This window comes from Lissotriton helveticus, chromosome 5_1, assembly GCF_964261635.1.
Source record: "Lissotriton helveticus chromosome 5_1, aLisHel1.1, whole genome shotgun sequence".
NCBI classification, from domain to species: domain Eukaryota; kingdom Metazoa; phylum Chordata; class Amphibia; order Caudata; family Salamandridae; genus Lissotriton; species Lissotriton helveticus.
Genome location: NC_136065.1, coordinates 740056047 through 740071990, shown reverse-complemented (window position 1 = coordinate 740071990; position 15944 = coordinate 740056047). Strand labels below are relative to the sequence as shown.

The 15944-nt window shown below is 40.3% G+C and overlaps 1 protein-coding gene across 3 annotated transcripts in view; it reads left to right on the top strand.

The window, feature by feature from the left end:
* LOC144754887 (hexokinase-1) overlaps window positions 1-15944 on the top strand; it is a 1510469-nt gene that overhangs the window by 739569 nt on the left and 754956 nt on the right. The window lies entirely within an intron of this gene.

The following is a 15944-nucleotide window of genomic DNA, read 5'->3' as shown; positions in this document are numbered from 1 at the left end:
CGCCCCATATCTCTGCTGCCTGCTCCCACCAAAACGCAGGAGAAATATATCAATCAGGAACTTGTCAAATGTATTGATGCCCATCATATACTTGGCCCATTTCAAAATGGGTTTAGGAGTGGTCCCAATACAGAGACTACCCTAATTGGGGCTACAGATAGTATTCGTTGGCAGGTTGATAAGGGAGGGGCAGCTTTCTTGGTAATGCTCAACCTGTCTGCAGGATTTGATATTGTCTCGCCTCCGCATATGATCCAACGACTACAGCAAGCTGGTGTCAATGGGAGTGCCCTTAATCTTCTCCACTCTTTTTTTCGTAATAAAGTACAAATGTCAGCTGTAGTGGTTTCAGTGTGAATGCTTTCAGTCTCCCACGTGCCCCAGGGCTAGTCCCTGAGACCAACTCTTTTTAATTTGTATGTGGCCCCTTTGGCTGAATTAGTGCGCTTCTTTGGGTTCCACGTTTTATCCTACGCAGATGACACACAAATCATTGGGTCTATCTCTGACAAACTGGGCTTTGTGGTGGGAAAGTTCAACCAGTGCATTTCTAGCATTAGTAGCTGGGATAACTTCTTGAAACTTAACGCAGACAAAACTTAGGTGTTATTTTTCGGAACTCAGGATTCCATCTGGTCCAACATCTGGTGGCCAAAGGCATGCAGACCTCTACCCACTCCAGTCAAGTCAGCTAAAAATTTTGGTGCCATCTTTGATAACGCTCTAAGCTTTGACACACAGGTCAGTCGTACCACCAGCACATGTTTCCTTATCATTAGGACTCTGAAAAAAGTCATACCTTTCACTGCCTCGAAACTGCGTCAATCAGTTATCATCCTTGTCACTTCACGTTTGGATTATTGCAACACATTTTATCTTAACATCAATAGCTTCTACTTGAACAAATTTCAAGTTGCTCAGACTGCACCTGCCCACCTCATTCTTAACATCCCCAAACAGTTCTGAGTCAGAGATGGGATTTGCTCACGCAATTGGCTCATACTCAAGGCTTCTGCATGTTTTTTCTAGCCTTGTACCTCAAAGGTCCTAATCAACTGGACTCTCTTTTTCAACGGTATAATACTTCCAGACCCCTTAGAAGATCTTCTCTCTGTAAGATGGTGAGGATTCAAAGATGCTAGAAACGTGGATGGGGAGGGCTTTCCATTTTGGTTGCTGCTCCAAACTCTGGAACACCCTGCCAACTCACATCTCGAAAGTTGATTAATTTACAGCATTTAAAAAGCATCTGAAAACATGGCTCTTCTCTTTATAGATTTTGTCTTGATTTTGCTCTGCCTCAGATTGGATTGAGATAATTTTGACCCAGTGCTTTGACAACTCTGGGTAGAGTGCACTCTATAAACCCTGTTTTCATTTCATGTATGGTTTGAGGAGTTTTCTAGCATTATGGTCACCAGAAATGTTAATGTTCACAGATATTTTGGTCTCTCTGTGAGTTTGGCAGGTAAAGAGCAGTTGAACCTCCAAAGATTATAGAGCCCATCATGGAGTATGTAGAGCGGTGTTCAAAATGACAGTTGAAATGCGGAATCTATTGGATATTTTTCATATTATCTAATGTGAGATTTCACTCATTATGGTATTTCTTTAACAAGAAGATTCTCTGAGATAGTTCTAATCACATGAGATATTATGAGGCCTCCCTCACCACATGAGTTGTTGCTGGATCTGTATCACACCAGATGGCTCTTCCTAACAATAAACCTCTGTGACCGTAAAGTGTTGGGTCTTGCTAATCAAGGTAATCTTTCAACTTTTGACATCAGATTTAACTCGCTTGAAAGCGCTGACCTTATTCTCAAATACCCTACATCCATTCTGGCCTCATTCTCAACATGATTTTGCCTTATCATATCTATTATCGATAACATCTCAATCACCCTCAAAGTTTCTACTCGCCTGTCTTCTCCCTCCCACCCTAATCTGCCTCCCCAACTGAAACTTTGACTGTTCATTCTTTTCCTCTTCAGCCTTCCCACAATTCCAAACTGCCTCAAAGATCTGCTCACTCTCTCAAAAATCAGACTCCTCTTACATAATCACAGACCACTATGTGTACACTCCTTAATTCCAGACCTGCTGTCAAACATTTAGGACACTGTTGCTGTCTCAAAATTCACTTTATCACTCAAACATCATTATCTGACATCATCAACCATATCATATCTGACATTTTACCAAAGGGATACAAAATACTCACTAGAAATTGTGAAGAGCATTTCAATGACATAGGAGCCTGAGCTAGAGTCAGCCTGCAACCTGACAATTCTCTGAGGGTGGAGGAGGAGCTTGCACAGAGAATCATCCTCAAAAGAGCCTCTGACTTTTTCTCTCACCTGAGCCATAACAGACTTCATTTGAAGAGGTCAACTGCAGAATTGGTGTCAGCAGCTTAGAATGTTGCACCGGTAATGGATCCCATTGCTGGGACAACTGGTGAAGCCTTTGAGGTAGTATAGGCCACTTGAGACCTTGGAATGGCTCTGAAAGGGATGAAACAATATTGAGGCAGAAGCCATTAACTGAGTAGTGGATGCCGTTCCTGAAGGTTCCATGGACCCAAGAGACATACTAGAGTGAGACGGTGTGAACTCACAGATATTGAACATGGCCTGAGAAAAGGCTGCCACTTGCTGTTGGCACCGGAATCTTCAGGCACAGCTTTAAAGAACATGCACTGACTCTAACGACAAATTTGAGGATGGAGTCAATGACCAAATTTGTCGCAATCTAGACGTTTCCCTGGAGCAGGATTGAAACCTGTGAGTGGATGTCTCCTTTTGTGATGTTTTTGTGCTAGCATATTAGGATTTTACTTCATATCTCACTCGCCTTTATCACTGTGAAATGCCAGGGTTCACATTTCTCACAGGAGCTGGTGTCATTCTTGAAGTCTGAGCACTAAAGGCAGATTTGTTGAACTTTTCAGATCAACATCTGCTTGAGGAAGGTGCAAAATCGATTGAAGAATGACACTAAGCATGTGACATTACACTAACGTACACTGCAGATTATTTTGGAAAATGAATAAAGTTTGTAAAATACTGATGAGGATCTGGATCTACATCAAAGGTAAAGAAGCAAAAGCAACTGCCTATATCAGTTGGACGGCACATAGGATGTACATGTTTGATGGGGCTGTACATGGCTTGGTTTATAATGTTGTCGCATCCAGAGGGACCAGAGCTGTAGCCAGTCACACAATGTCACCCAGCCTAGTACCTGCTACTGCAAAGTTTCTTAATCCAGTCTAGCACCATGAGAAGTTTTAAAATGTGAGGAATATGTGGGAACAAGTTTTCCTCAGAAATCAACACTGTCCATGTTTCAGCAAGTTCCCTGAAAGACTAAAGTTTCTACATCAATCTTTAACCAATTAAAAAAAACAGGTCCTACCTTATCAATATCCCTAGGCACCACATTGGATTTGTTAACATTTTTCCCTCCATAATAGCTCAAAGGAGTCTGCACATGATACCGCACAATGCACAGTACTGGCCCATATACCATGCCACCTGCCTCACTGACATCCGTTTCTGTTTTTCTGTGCCTTAGTGACACCGGTCCAAAAGTCTATTTCATTGTTTACCAAATTTCTCACCATATAAACAACAGCAGATTATGTACTATGTTAACACCATAGGTCTTGGGGATCACACCCTTTTAAAGATGTCCCTGTCGGATCCTCACAACATCTGCTTATGATGTCTGGGACCTGACCATAAGCCTTTAGTCTCTGATTTTATGCCCCTCTCCATGCAGCCAAAGACCTCAATAAGTAGGAAACCAAACAATTTGTGGCTTGGGCCTAAAAAGGCACCACACCCCCAAACAGCTGCTCTCTTCTCCTGCTGGTGAATCTCCTGACTGGTTAATCCCCTCATGCGGCCATGCCACAAAAAACTGGAACAGGAAAGAGAAATCATCTTCTACCTCAAGGAAACAGTCACACTTCCGGGACTTTTTATTGTTGGCTGTGCAGTTACCCCTGTGGTCTCTCCCTCATCTTCTTCAAGGCCAAGTAAGAAACTTAAACTGGAGCTCCTGGCTCTATCTGCCTATCTGCTGTTGCTTAAGTACTTTTGAGAGGCTATGCTGGATATTTTCGGGACTACCACTCTGAGCCAGTTCCCAGTTGTGAGCCAGATGTTGACTCGTTTATTCCCACAGCTCTGACCCTAAACACCCCTGTCTCAACATCACTACAGCCTTTGGCTCCAGCACCACTTCCACAATAGCTACCACTATCAGAGGCACTGGTTGCATTGTCTTTGATGTCAAATCCACTATCGGAGATGACATGTATACAAATTATTGGATAGCTAAGGAGGAAGCAAATGTTTAATTTGAGGACAAGTCTCTTGCTGACCCTCTACAAAGAGTCAAGATGTTAACACATATGGAAGAACTCCTTGGCTCATATTTATCTGCTCTGGATATACTAAACTCGAGTTTTACAAAATTATACAAAGAAGTGATGGATGTAATGCTTGAATTAAACTCAGCCACTGGCAATTACTCGGACCAAAAACCAAACCTATTGTTATTATGCACATCATGCCACCTCAGCATGGACCTAGCCATATACAAATCAGTCTTGACCCTGCTCAAGTGGAAACAGTCCAGCCCAGTTTGTCAGGCGAGGTCCTCCCTAAACAGGAACAAAAGTACCCCAGAACCAGTTTCACCCTATTTAGAGCTCATCAGCCAAGTATAGCTAGGTTCCAGTGACCTAGTGTGCATGGGACCCAAATCTGGGCATACCTGTTCCACTTAGGGGACACACTAAAGTATACAAAAATGTGATGGGTGGAATGCTTGAATTAATCTCAGCCACTGGTAATTACTTGGGCTGCATCCCAGTCCATTGTACTTTAGCACACCAGGTCATCTCAGTTTGAACCCAGACATATGCAAATCATTCTTGACCCTGCTTCACATGGGAACAGTCAAGCCTGAACTGCCAGGCCAGGTCCTTCCTGAACTAGAAACCAAGCAACCCAGGATCGGTTTCACCCTAGTTAGGGCTCATAAGTCAGGTATAGTTTGGTGCCAGTGTCCCACTTAGGGTGGCATACTAAAGTTAAAAAGTGATGGATAGAGCCACTGGTAATTAATGAGGCAGCATCCCAGTCCATAGTTATTTTGTACACCATGCCACCTCAGTTTGGACCGAGCCATATGCAAATCATTCTTGACCCTGCTCCATTGGGAATATTCCAGCCCGAACTGCCAGGCCAGGTCTTCCCTGTGCAGGTACACAAGCAACGCAGGACTGGTTTCACCCTAGTTAGAGCTCATCAGCCAGGTATAGCTTGGTTCCTGTGAAACAGTGTGCATTAGACCCATGTCTCGCCATACCGGTCTCACTTATGGCGTCACACTAAATTATACAGAAAAGTGATAGATGGAGTGCTTGAATTAATCCTAGCCACATGGCAATACTCTGGCTGGATCCCGGTCCATCATTATTCTGCACATCATGCCACCTCAGTTTGGACCTAGCCATATGCAAATCAGTCTTGACCCTGCTCCAGTAGGAATAGTCCAGCCCGATTGCCAAGCCATATCTTCTCTGAACAGGAACATATGTAAACCCAGAGCTGGTTTTGCTGTAGTTGTGGCTCATCAGCCAGGTATAGCTTTGTTTCAGTGACAGTGTGCATGGAATGAAGCCATATGCAAATCAGTCTTAACCCTCCTCCAATGGGAACATGCTAGCCTGAACAACCAGGCCAGATTCTCCCTGCACAGGAACACAAGCAATCCATGATAGGTTTCGCCATATTTTTGGCTCATCAGCCAGGTATAGCGGCGTTTTTAGTTACACAGTGTGCATGGTAACTATGCCTGGCTGTACCCGTCTCACTTGTGGTGACAAACTAAAGAATACAAACAAGCTGTGAACGCTTTTTTCAGTTCTCCTGGCTAAATTAATGCAAATAACAGCGGCAGTTATCCTTGATAGCATTTAAAAATTTGTGAACGATTTGAAAAGGGCTTCTCAACACAGAATGAGAAGATATATATATGTGACCAAGGCCTCGTGTAGGCCGAAACGTTATGCTGTCTGTTGCAGAATAAATAACTCGCCGAAAAATTGGGTCTCCTGTTTCTTGGCGGTAGCGGTTGGAAGCGAGTCCGTGTGCTGCTTACTGCTTGTGGAACCTGTGTGTGTATATATATATATTCACTGAAAAAACCATAGGTTATAGACCATATATAGTTAGGAATTAGCATTTACAAAACCTTAAAAATTCACTGAAAAAACCATAGGTTATAGACCATATATAGTTAGGGATTAGCATTTAAAAAACCTTATTTTACTCACACAAAACCATTGAAATTCCATATATAGTTAGTTGTACTAACTATATATCACGCACCCGCAATCCACTGCTGATGATGTCACATATTACATCATTCATGACATGGTCAGTGACATCACTGATGACATCACTGATGACATCTCAAATGACATCACTGATGACATCACTGATGACATCATCCAGTGACTGTGTGTTTCTGTAAAGTTTAAATATGTTTTACATATTGAAGAATGAGTAGATGTAGAAGTGTCTGGATGAAGGATTTAGTAGGTGCGTGACTGACTGTATGAGTGAGTGATTAAATGTGTCTCACTGAGTGCATGGGTTAGTGACTAAACTGTCTTAATTTGTGCATCATTATGTCTGTTGTTCTGTAAACTGCTGCATGTGTTGATCAGTAGCTATATGAGTAACTATATAGGTTATTGATTGGTTGCCCAAGCATTTGTATGGGAGACTGAGTGTGTGTGTGAGTGGCTGGGAAGTGTATGACTCTGTGCATAGATGTATGGGTTCAAAAGTGCATGTTGGAAACAGCTGTATGGGCGGTTGACTGTGTGCATGACTGTATTGGTGAGTGAATAGATATCTCAGTGCTACATGTCAAATTAAGTACATATGTAAAATACAGTACATGTGAGAGTTGACATATATAAATAACTGTGCATAAGAGCCAGTGAATGTGTGAGTGGCTGTATGGATCATTGTGAACTTGTATCCAGGATTGTATAAGTGAGTAAATATGTTTTAGTATTTGTTTGAATAAGTAAGTAAGGTGTGTTTAACTGTATAGTTAAGGAAATGGAGGTGTGATTGATTGTTTGCATGACTGTCTAGGTGTGTGTGTAACTTCATGGATGAGTGACAATCTGTGAGTCTGTGTTTACACTGAGTGTATCTAAGGTTATATTAGAGTCTGAAGAGGTTCATCGTATTATCACAACAGTGATGTCATCAGTAATGTCATTTGAGATGTCATCAGTGATGTCATCAGTGATGTCATTTGAGATGTCATCAGTGATGTCATCAGTGATGTCATTTGAGATGTCATCAGTGATGTCATCAGTGATGTCACTGACCATGTCATGAATGATGTAATATGTGACATCATCAGCAGTGGATTGCGGGTGCGTGATATATAGTTAGTACAACTAACTATATATGGAATTTCAATGGTTTTGTGTGAGTAAAATAAGGTTTTTTAAATGCTAATCCCTAACTATATATGGTCTATAACCTATGGTTTTTTCAGTGAATTTTTAAGGTTTTGTAAATGCTAATTCCTAACTATATATGGTCTATAACCTATGGTTTTTTCAGTGAATTTCATTGGTTTTTTAATAGCTAATATCAAAACCTTTACAATGTATTATTCTTTAAAAAGAAAAATATTTTTTACATGTTTTTTATACAATTTTTTTTGTATTTTTTTTGTTTCGCTCCCAGTACGCGTACCGGTTAGCTTCCCGTTAGCTCAATCCGGAGGCGCGACCCGGTACGCGAACTGGTAAACGTTCCTTTAGCGCACCTCTCGCGTTACAAAACAACATCGCGACGCTTCGCGTCAGCATGACGTTTCGCGTTCTCGCGTAATACGTCATATTACGTGCTACGTTCGCGTACCCGGAAGCGCAGCGGTACGCGAACCGGAAGCGATCCGCGGCGCGGCGCCGACCGCGTAATGTAAACATAGCAGGTCATGTGACTCGATAATAACACTTTTCATTGGTTCATTTCACTTTTGGTTTCCTAATGATGTAATACAAGGTCATGTGATCTAAAATGGACACTTTTCATTGGTTTAGAACTTTTGTTTTTCCCAAATGATGAAAACCCCTCCTTCTTTCATCACTCTGACTTTCATCTTGGTGAGAGAAAGACCCTTTATTGAGACTTTGTGATGGCTTCATTAGTAGCTTCAGCTGGTGCTAGCCCACCACCTCCACCAAATCCAAGAAAGAGAGGACCACCTGCAGAAGTAATTCTGCAAGAAGAGGAAGAACAGGAAGAGGAGGAAGAGGAGGAAGAGCATGAGTTTTTGCCAGAGGAGCCCAGGAGGTACAATCGACAGGAGAATTATATCTGGCAATTCTACAGAATTCCTGAGGGGCAAAAGAAAGTGAATGCTCGTTACGTGTTTTGCCGCATATGCGGTGACAGATTGTCAAGGGGCACTGATAAAAAATATAGTTATGGCAATCATACTATGCATCGGCATATGAGTAGGTGGCACCCAAATAATTATAGTGCTGCCCAGCTACGTGACCAACAACAAAATCCCCTCCAAATGGCAAGAAGATCGGTGGTTCCAGAGGTGTCGGGACCAGAGGCGAGGGAGGTGATTGCAAACATCCAAATGTTGTTTGGGCACGTAAAACAAGTGTGCGTGGAATGTGGCGCTTTCATCTGCTACAGAGAAAGTAGCATCACTTTGATTTTGCGAGCAATTCAAAATCATATTAATGTTTGCACAAGACGCACCAAAAAATAAATTCTTTTTTTTTTTTGCTCCTGTTGAGCCCTTTATAATGGATCGTTTTTGTTTCCCCCCCCCCCAAAAAAACCAAAAAATTTTTAAAAACGTTCAGAAAATACAAAAAAAGTAAAAAAATGTTCAAAAAATACTAAAAAAAATATAAAACAACAAAAACATAAAAAAAAAGTTCTTTTCAGAACTAACTCCCCATTATAAAAAAATTGGTAGAATATTTGGAACTCTGCCAACCTGTATTTCTCTTAGTTCGCTCCCGGAGCGCTACCCGGTACGCGTACCGGAAGCTAACCAAAAAAATATTTTTTAAAAAAGAACAGTAACTATAAGGGAAGGAAATACACAGTTATGTTAAAAGAAAGACAGCTCTAGGGAGTAAACTAAGGATACTGTTACCTACAATCCACTGTTGATGATGTCACATATTACATCATTCATGACATGGTCAGTAACATCAACAGCAGTGGATTGTAGGTAACAGTATCGTTAGTTTACTCCCTATAGCTGTCTTTCTTTTAACATAACTGTCTATTTCCTTCCCTTATAGTTACTGTTCTTTTTTAAAAAACATTTTTTTGATCAGTCATAAACAGTGACATTAATAGAAACAGAGAGAGTGAACAAGAGTGAAGAACTATGGTCCTCCTCAGCCACCCTCAGAAAACCAAGGGGGTCAAGATACATCTACCGTGCCCCCTTCTACCTATTCTGAACATTATTTGCCCTCCATCTTGTATCTTGATTCGAACGAAACACAAAATGGTGGACTGCCATAACGCTGCTGGTTTGCGAACCGGGCAACTTCCCAGGAAGCGGTCCCCAAAAAAAAAAAGTTGGGAAAGTAATTCACAGACACTAAGAGTAATAGAGATGGAGTGAGTGAACAAGACTGAGGAACTATGAGAACAGAGGGACTGAGAAAAAGAGTGGAAGGAGTTGAGTAAATAGGTAATAGAGAAAGGAATGAGGAAAGTAGCAAAGGCAGGAAACTGAGGATTAAAGAAGTGAAGCAGTGGATCTAATAGTAGGTGAATGTGATAGAAATGTAACGAAAAGAGTACAACTATTTACCTTGTAATTGCCGTTAAATTAATCACATTTTATTTCTATACTTTCAATCTGTGAAAGAGAGAACCAACATTTGAAAAAAATTAAAATATGTATTTAAAAATTACAAACGACAAGGGAAAATATTGAAGGACAAATAGTTTTTCAACAACTTTGACACTGACAGAAGCTTCTGCTTCTCCAGGTCCTCTACACAATGCTAAAGATATACATTTTAAACTAACAGTATCTTGATGCAGATGAAGTGAGGCCTATCTTAAAACATGGTGCATCTTTTGCATTGCTCTTGTTTCAGAAAAGTGTCGCTTCAGTATGCCAATAACATGTCTCCTATCCAGAGATTTGTTTGAGGTGAGGCCTACTCAGAGTTCAAGATGAGATTTACACTTGTTGAAGTGTACAGAGGAGATAATATCTGTGAAAGTCTACTAATGAAGTGAGTCATGTCCACTGCACTCTTCAACAAAGTAGAAACCTCCTATGTTTCCCTGGACAGACCTAAACTTGATCTGCACAATGTGATTCGTAATGATAGGAAACTCAGGTGATGTAATTGAAATATGTGCAATTTATTTTGCTCATTTCACAATCACATCACTTGTGTTTCCTTTGCTTAGGTATCTCATTGTGCAGATGTAGTCCAGCATATGAAAGAATACGTAGAAGTGCAGCACTGCATACAATAAATTTAACACTTACAGAAAACTCACCTTCTCCATGCCTCCTACACAGTTCTACATATACATCATAAATGCAAACAGTACAGAATTAATTATACATGTTAAATGGTTTATTTTTGCTGTTCTCAGAATGTATCAAAATTCACTAAAAACAGTGACTTGAAGGTATTCATCATGTAACAGCGGGGAAAAAAAAACACAATCAAAATGATTGTGTTTAAAAAACCCATACAACATCAGAAAATAAAATTCAGAACTCCTTAAAGTTAACTTACTTTCCATGACGTCCAAGGATGTCCTATGAACAGCTTACACTCTTTTGTGCTGTTATTACTTTCAGCCCGCCACTTTCTGAAAGAAAACCTCCATCGTTTTTAAAAACACGTTACATGCAATAAATGACTTCTTGCTCTCTACCACTATTTTCCACAAGGCCAAATCTAGTCAGAGATATTTATAACTCTTGGATTTCTTGTAAGCCAATCCCATCATTTGGCATTTCCGCAACTTTCAGAATTAAAATGTTGAAGATCATTTTCACAATCCTGGAATAGTAATATCTTCCCCTTCTTGGTCAGTCATGTTCTACATTTCCTATGACACTGATACTGCTTAATATGAAGCAGACTTACACTACCTCTATGAGTACTACAATTATTTAATTCTCTACATCACTTTTAATCACAAAGCAATGTAAAACAGTAGACAGCATTGCAGACTTACATTCCCTCTACTCCATGTTTTGATTGGCTGCTTCAATTAGCTTATGAAAAGAAACAGTTTTTCTGAACTCATTTAAAGTGCACATACATCTCCATGATGTCCAATCCTTTGATTAGAAGTTATGTCTCTGAACTACACTTATCCTCAAGGCCAAATTGTGTAGGAGCCATTAGAACTTCTTGAAATTCCACAGATCATATCCCGAGATTATTTTCCTAAAATTTTGGTTTTAAAAACACCAGGTAAGAGTTTTTAAGGTCATACGGCAATTTTTTTTTGAAAATTAAAACAGAATCATTGCAGAATGACCAGCCATTTCTAGACTTTAAATAAGCTGTGTAATGTCCTGATGATATTGAAGGGCCGTCATGATATATAATTGCTGTAGTTACAAAAGTCCTTCCTGATATTGACAACTGCGAAGCTACAAAATTTTTTATTAAAGTTGTCAATTTTGTTCCATCAGGCCTACATCGTTGGAACATTAAAATGACGTACTGGCCATATGTTCGTATAAATAATGTGGACATCATTTCAGATTTACATTGGCTACACTCCATGCTGTGATTAGCAGCTTTTACTAGCTTATTAAAGGAGACTGATTTACTGTCTGGCAAAGTTAAATATATAAATCTTTCTGAGTCTACACTAGTAGTACTTGATACCATACAGTTCTCGCAGTCATGCTGCCATTGATAAGAAAGCCCAAACAGCTGATCTACATCTACACCTTCAGCATGTAATACATCAAGCATATACATTAAAAACTCCTGACAATCTTGCTGAATATTTTGAGAGAATTGTGTTTGCCCTGAACATCTGTCTAACAGGTTTCGAATTTCAGACACACTTTCTATTTTTGTTCTATCTGTGCTACATTTCTCTAACACAGAATTCAACAAACTGCAAAATCTTTGATCAGAATTGACCACAATCTCTTCTTTTACATTTTTTAGAGAAAACAAAACATTAATTACTACATTAGCATAGCAGTTGACACCAGAACTGTTTTCAAACTGAAAACCAACAACATCTTCAACAGAATCCTCTTTGTTTCTGCTTGTAATTTTAGGTTCATTCACTTTTTGTCTTTTTGCTACAACCTCCCCAGTATTGTTCTCATTTCTTCGTTTCCGGCCTACCAGACGTTTCTCAAACAAAGGAAACTGAGGCAAATGTGGCGCATACTCTCTTCTTAACCTATTGTATTCCTTAACACAATCTAGATCTGCACAAATGTTTCTGACATCACACTCAATCAAGTACAATCCCGATAAAGTTCTAACTCGTGACAATGCCACATATGCCATACCCTCCTTGAACACAGAACTGCCAATATTCACCAATGCAGTGTCTACACTTAAACCTTGCGATTTATGAATTGTCACCGCATATGCCAAGCAAACAGGGAACTGCTTACGGCGAACATATAAGTCTTTTACAAGCAAAAATCTAGCAGAACAACGAGCAATTAGCTGTACTTCCTCAATGCCATCAAATTTAATTTTTAAAAATTCAATTCCATCTCTATTTCTGTATTTCACAAAATCAACAACATTACCCATTGATCCATTTACCAGACCTCTTTCAACATGTAAATTCCTTCTTAAAATTATACGGCAGTTCAAGCACACATTCAGAGTCTTTTCAAAACCTGCAGTTTTAGATATAGTCTTCTCTAATGAATCCAATTTTGATTTCAGATTCTCAGACAAAATAATTGTTGATCCCATATGCTCTACTCTATCAATAGCTTCCACTTTCACAATCTCTTGCTTTTCTAAATGCAACATTTTGTTGTTAAATTTGGCACATTCTGCAAGAGTTGGCATCAAACATATTCCAGATTTCTTATCAGTAATTTTCTGAAAAATATTCTCAGGCACAACATCTTGTTCTGGATATAAATTTGACAGTAATCGTGCATGTAAAGCTTCTTTCCCATGCTCGGTCACTTTTCCAATTCTAACATCTTGTAGAATAGTCTTGTAAACTTCATCCTTTGCCTGACGCATATTTTCATGCAGTTCAGCATAATTGAAGTTTAACCATATATTGACGTTGCCAATGCTGCCTAGGCACTTCCTGGTATCTTCATGCGTGAGCATTTTGAACACAGGTTGCCCTTTCACTGGTGTCAGCTGCAGAAGATCTCCGAAAACAATGATGTGTTTGCCACCAAATAACACATCATACTCTGTTTTGAGAACTTCTTGCATCCTCAAATGCACAAAGGCAAGCATGACATTGGAAACCATGCTTACTTCGTCAATGATAAGAAGTTTCATTTTCCTCAAGATTCTTGAAACTTCAAAACAAGCATCTCCAGATAGCTTGTGATATTCTAATTTGTTGTCATGCTCCACTGGCAGCATCAGTAAACGATGTAAAGTAATCCCTTTAATATTATGTGCTGCCAGTCCAGTTGGAGCAGTGACAACACAAGACAGCGATGACTCTGTCCTTTCCTGCAAATAGCATGAAATTGCTTTAATGAGGAAACTTTTTCCAGTTCCCGCTTCTCCACTCACGTACAGTCGGACAGGCTTCAACGACGTACATGAGCACTCTTTCTTATCATGACTTAATCCATGATCAATTTGCATGGTAACTTCGTCATATATTTTCCTCTGCTCAACGTTGAGTTGCCTTTCCAACTCTTCTAAGTTAACCGCATCCTCTTGAGCATGTGCCATGGCTCTTTCCACCTCATTCATAGCAGTGGCAGCTTCATTTTCAATAAGAGGTCCTCCTAGTGGATCCTGACTCAATGAAGCAGAACTCTGACTGTCCTGAGAACTGTCTCTGGCAATCTCGGCTGCAATCGTTGCTTCCTGCTCAATTTCCGCATTCAACATTTCTACATATTTGGGAAAAGCAGGACATTCTATGGTCTCCTTGGCGGCATTGAAAGAGTCTTCATAACAGAGGAAATCTCCAAGCAGTTCCTCTTCTGCACGCCAAGGCTTGAAAAGTTGCAAAAGTGCTAAATAGAAAAACTCCTTTTTTTCAGGAGATTCGCCACTCAATTTTCGATGGTTTATCAAGTGGCATTTTCTTTGCTTCACCAGACATCCCTCACTTCCTATTACAGCATACACTCCTTTCTCAGTATCTTCTTTGATGTTCCTCTTGAACATGTAATTTTGCAGAACCTCATACAGACAAACATTCTCTAGGTGACTGCTTCGATTTGGATAATATGTATCCAACATGTTTGTCTTCAAAATGTCGGTACTGTTTGGCTCCTTTTCCGCCAAATACTCAATTTCCCGCACAGGTTTGAGAACTCGATTACGCGTTGCAGCAAGACCAAGACTCGCCCAAACGATACTCCTGGACTTGGCATAGAGACTTGCTGAAGACAACCGGTCAGAACATTCGTACGCTCCGATTTCTCGATGCGACAACATCTTCAGACTGAAACTGTACAACTTCTTGCTGAGGCTCTTTTCATGGGAAATGTCCTCCCACATATCCTTCAATTCTGTCTTCTCTTTTTTGGTGATGTAAGACGTCACATACCGAGCCACAGCCATACAGTTATCAGCCACAAACTGTATATCCATGTTAGCATTCCACATGGACAAAATCACCGGGTTGTAGTCGTTGATGTACTTGGACTCTTCGTTCCTCTTCAAATTGTAAGTGTTTTTAGGTGATTTCTTCATGACATTGTGTCGCAGCGAAGACATCAAACTGTTTACTCTTCCTTTAGAAATCACCGGTCGTGGAAAGCCGAAACGACATTTAGTGTAGAACTTGTCCTTGTTTCGGAATTTACGACGGCAGTACTTTCCACATCGATGGCTTTGGAAACGCAGAACTTTTTCTCTTAGGCTTTTCTTCTCCTTTGCGTTTGGAACAGCACACGTAGAATACTGTTGGATGAAACTCATCACTGAGTCATCTGGATCCGTTCCAAATTTAGGTGCATCCTTGATCCACAGCAACATATGTATATGAGGAGCACCTCTTGCTTGGTACTCCTTTCTCCAGAAGAAATCCAACACCTCTCCAAGAGGTGGATTCTTCTTATTCATGATGAAAGACATCATAGCTTCAAATCTATGATTGAAGTACCTACATACATTGACTGGATCCAAAGAGCACAGTTCTCCGGGTGTCTTGAATTCGATGTTTTCTACGTTAGCATTTGCCTCTCGTAGAAATTCAAGTAAGTCTTCCCAGCCATACTCGGCACAGCTCAGAGTGAGGAACCATGTGGGAGTACCTAAGTTCCTCAGCATACATTTTAAATCACCATGACGACGGTACCAGTACTCATTAGTACCACGCTGACACGCCATGAGATTAATCAGGTGAGAATCCAAAATACTATCTTGGACATTCACTTTATCCATAAAATCACTTGCCGAGATGTTTTGCATGTGTATACCACTTTTCAAGATGTGGTTCACTGCATATGACAGTCCAGACAGATCGCTTTCAAACAGGAGATGAAACAAATAAGGAATGCATTGTCGAAACCTAGCATCTCCTGCATACAATCGCAAAGTCCGGTATTCAGAAGCAGGAATTTGATGAGGTCGCTCATCATATCTTCCTCCCTGACCTGTTGGAAAAAGCTGTGGGAAACACCGAGCTTCCAAACTTTCCTCCCAAACA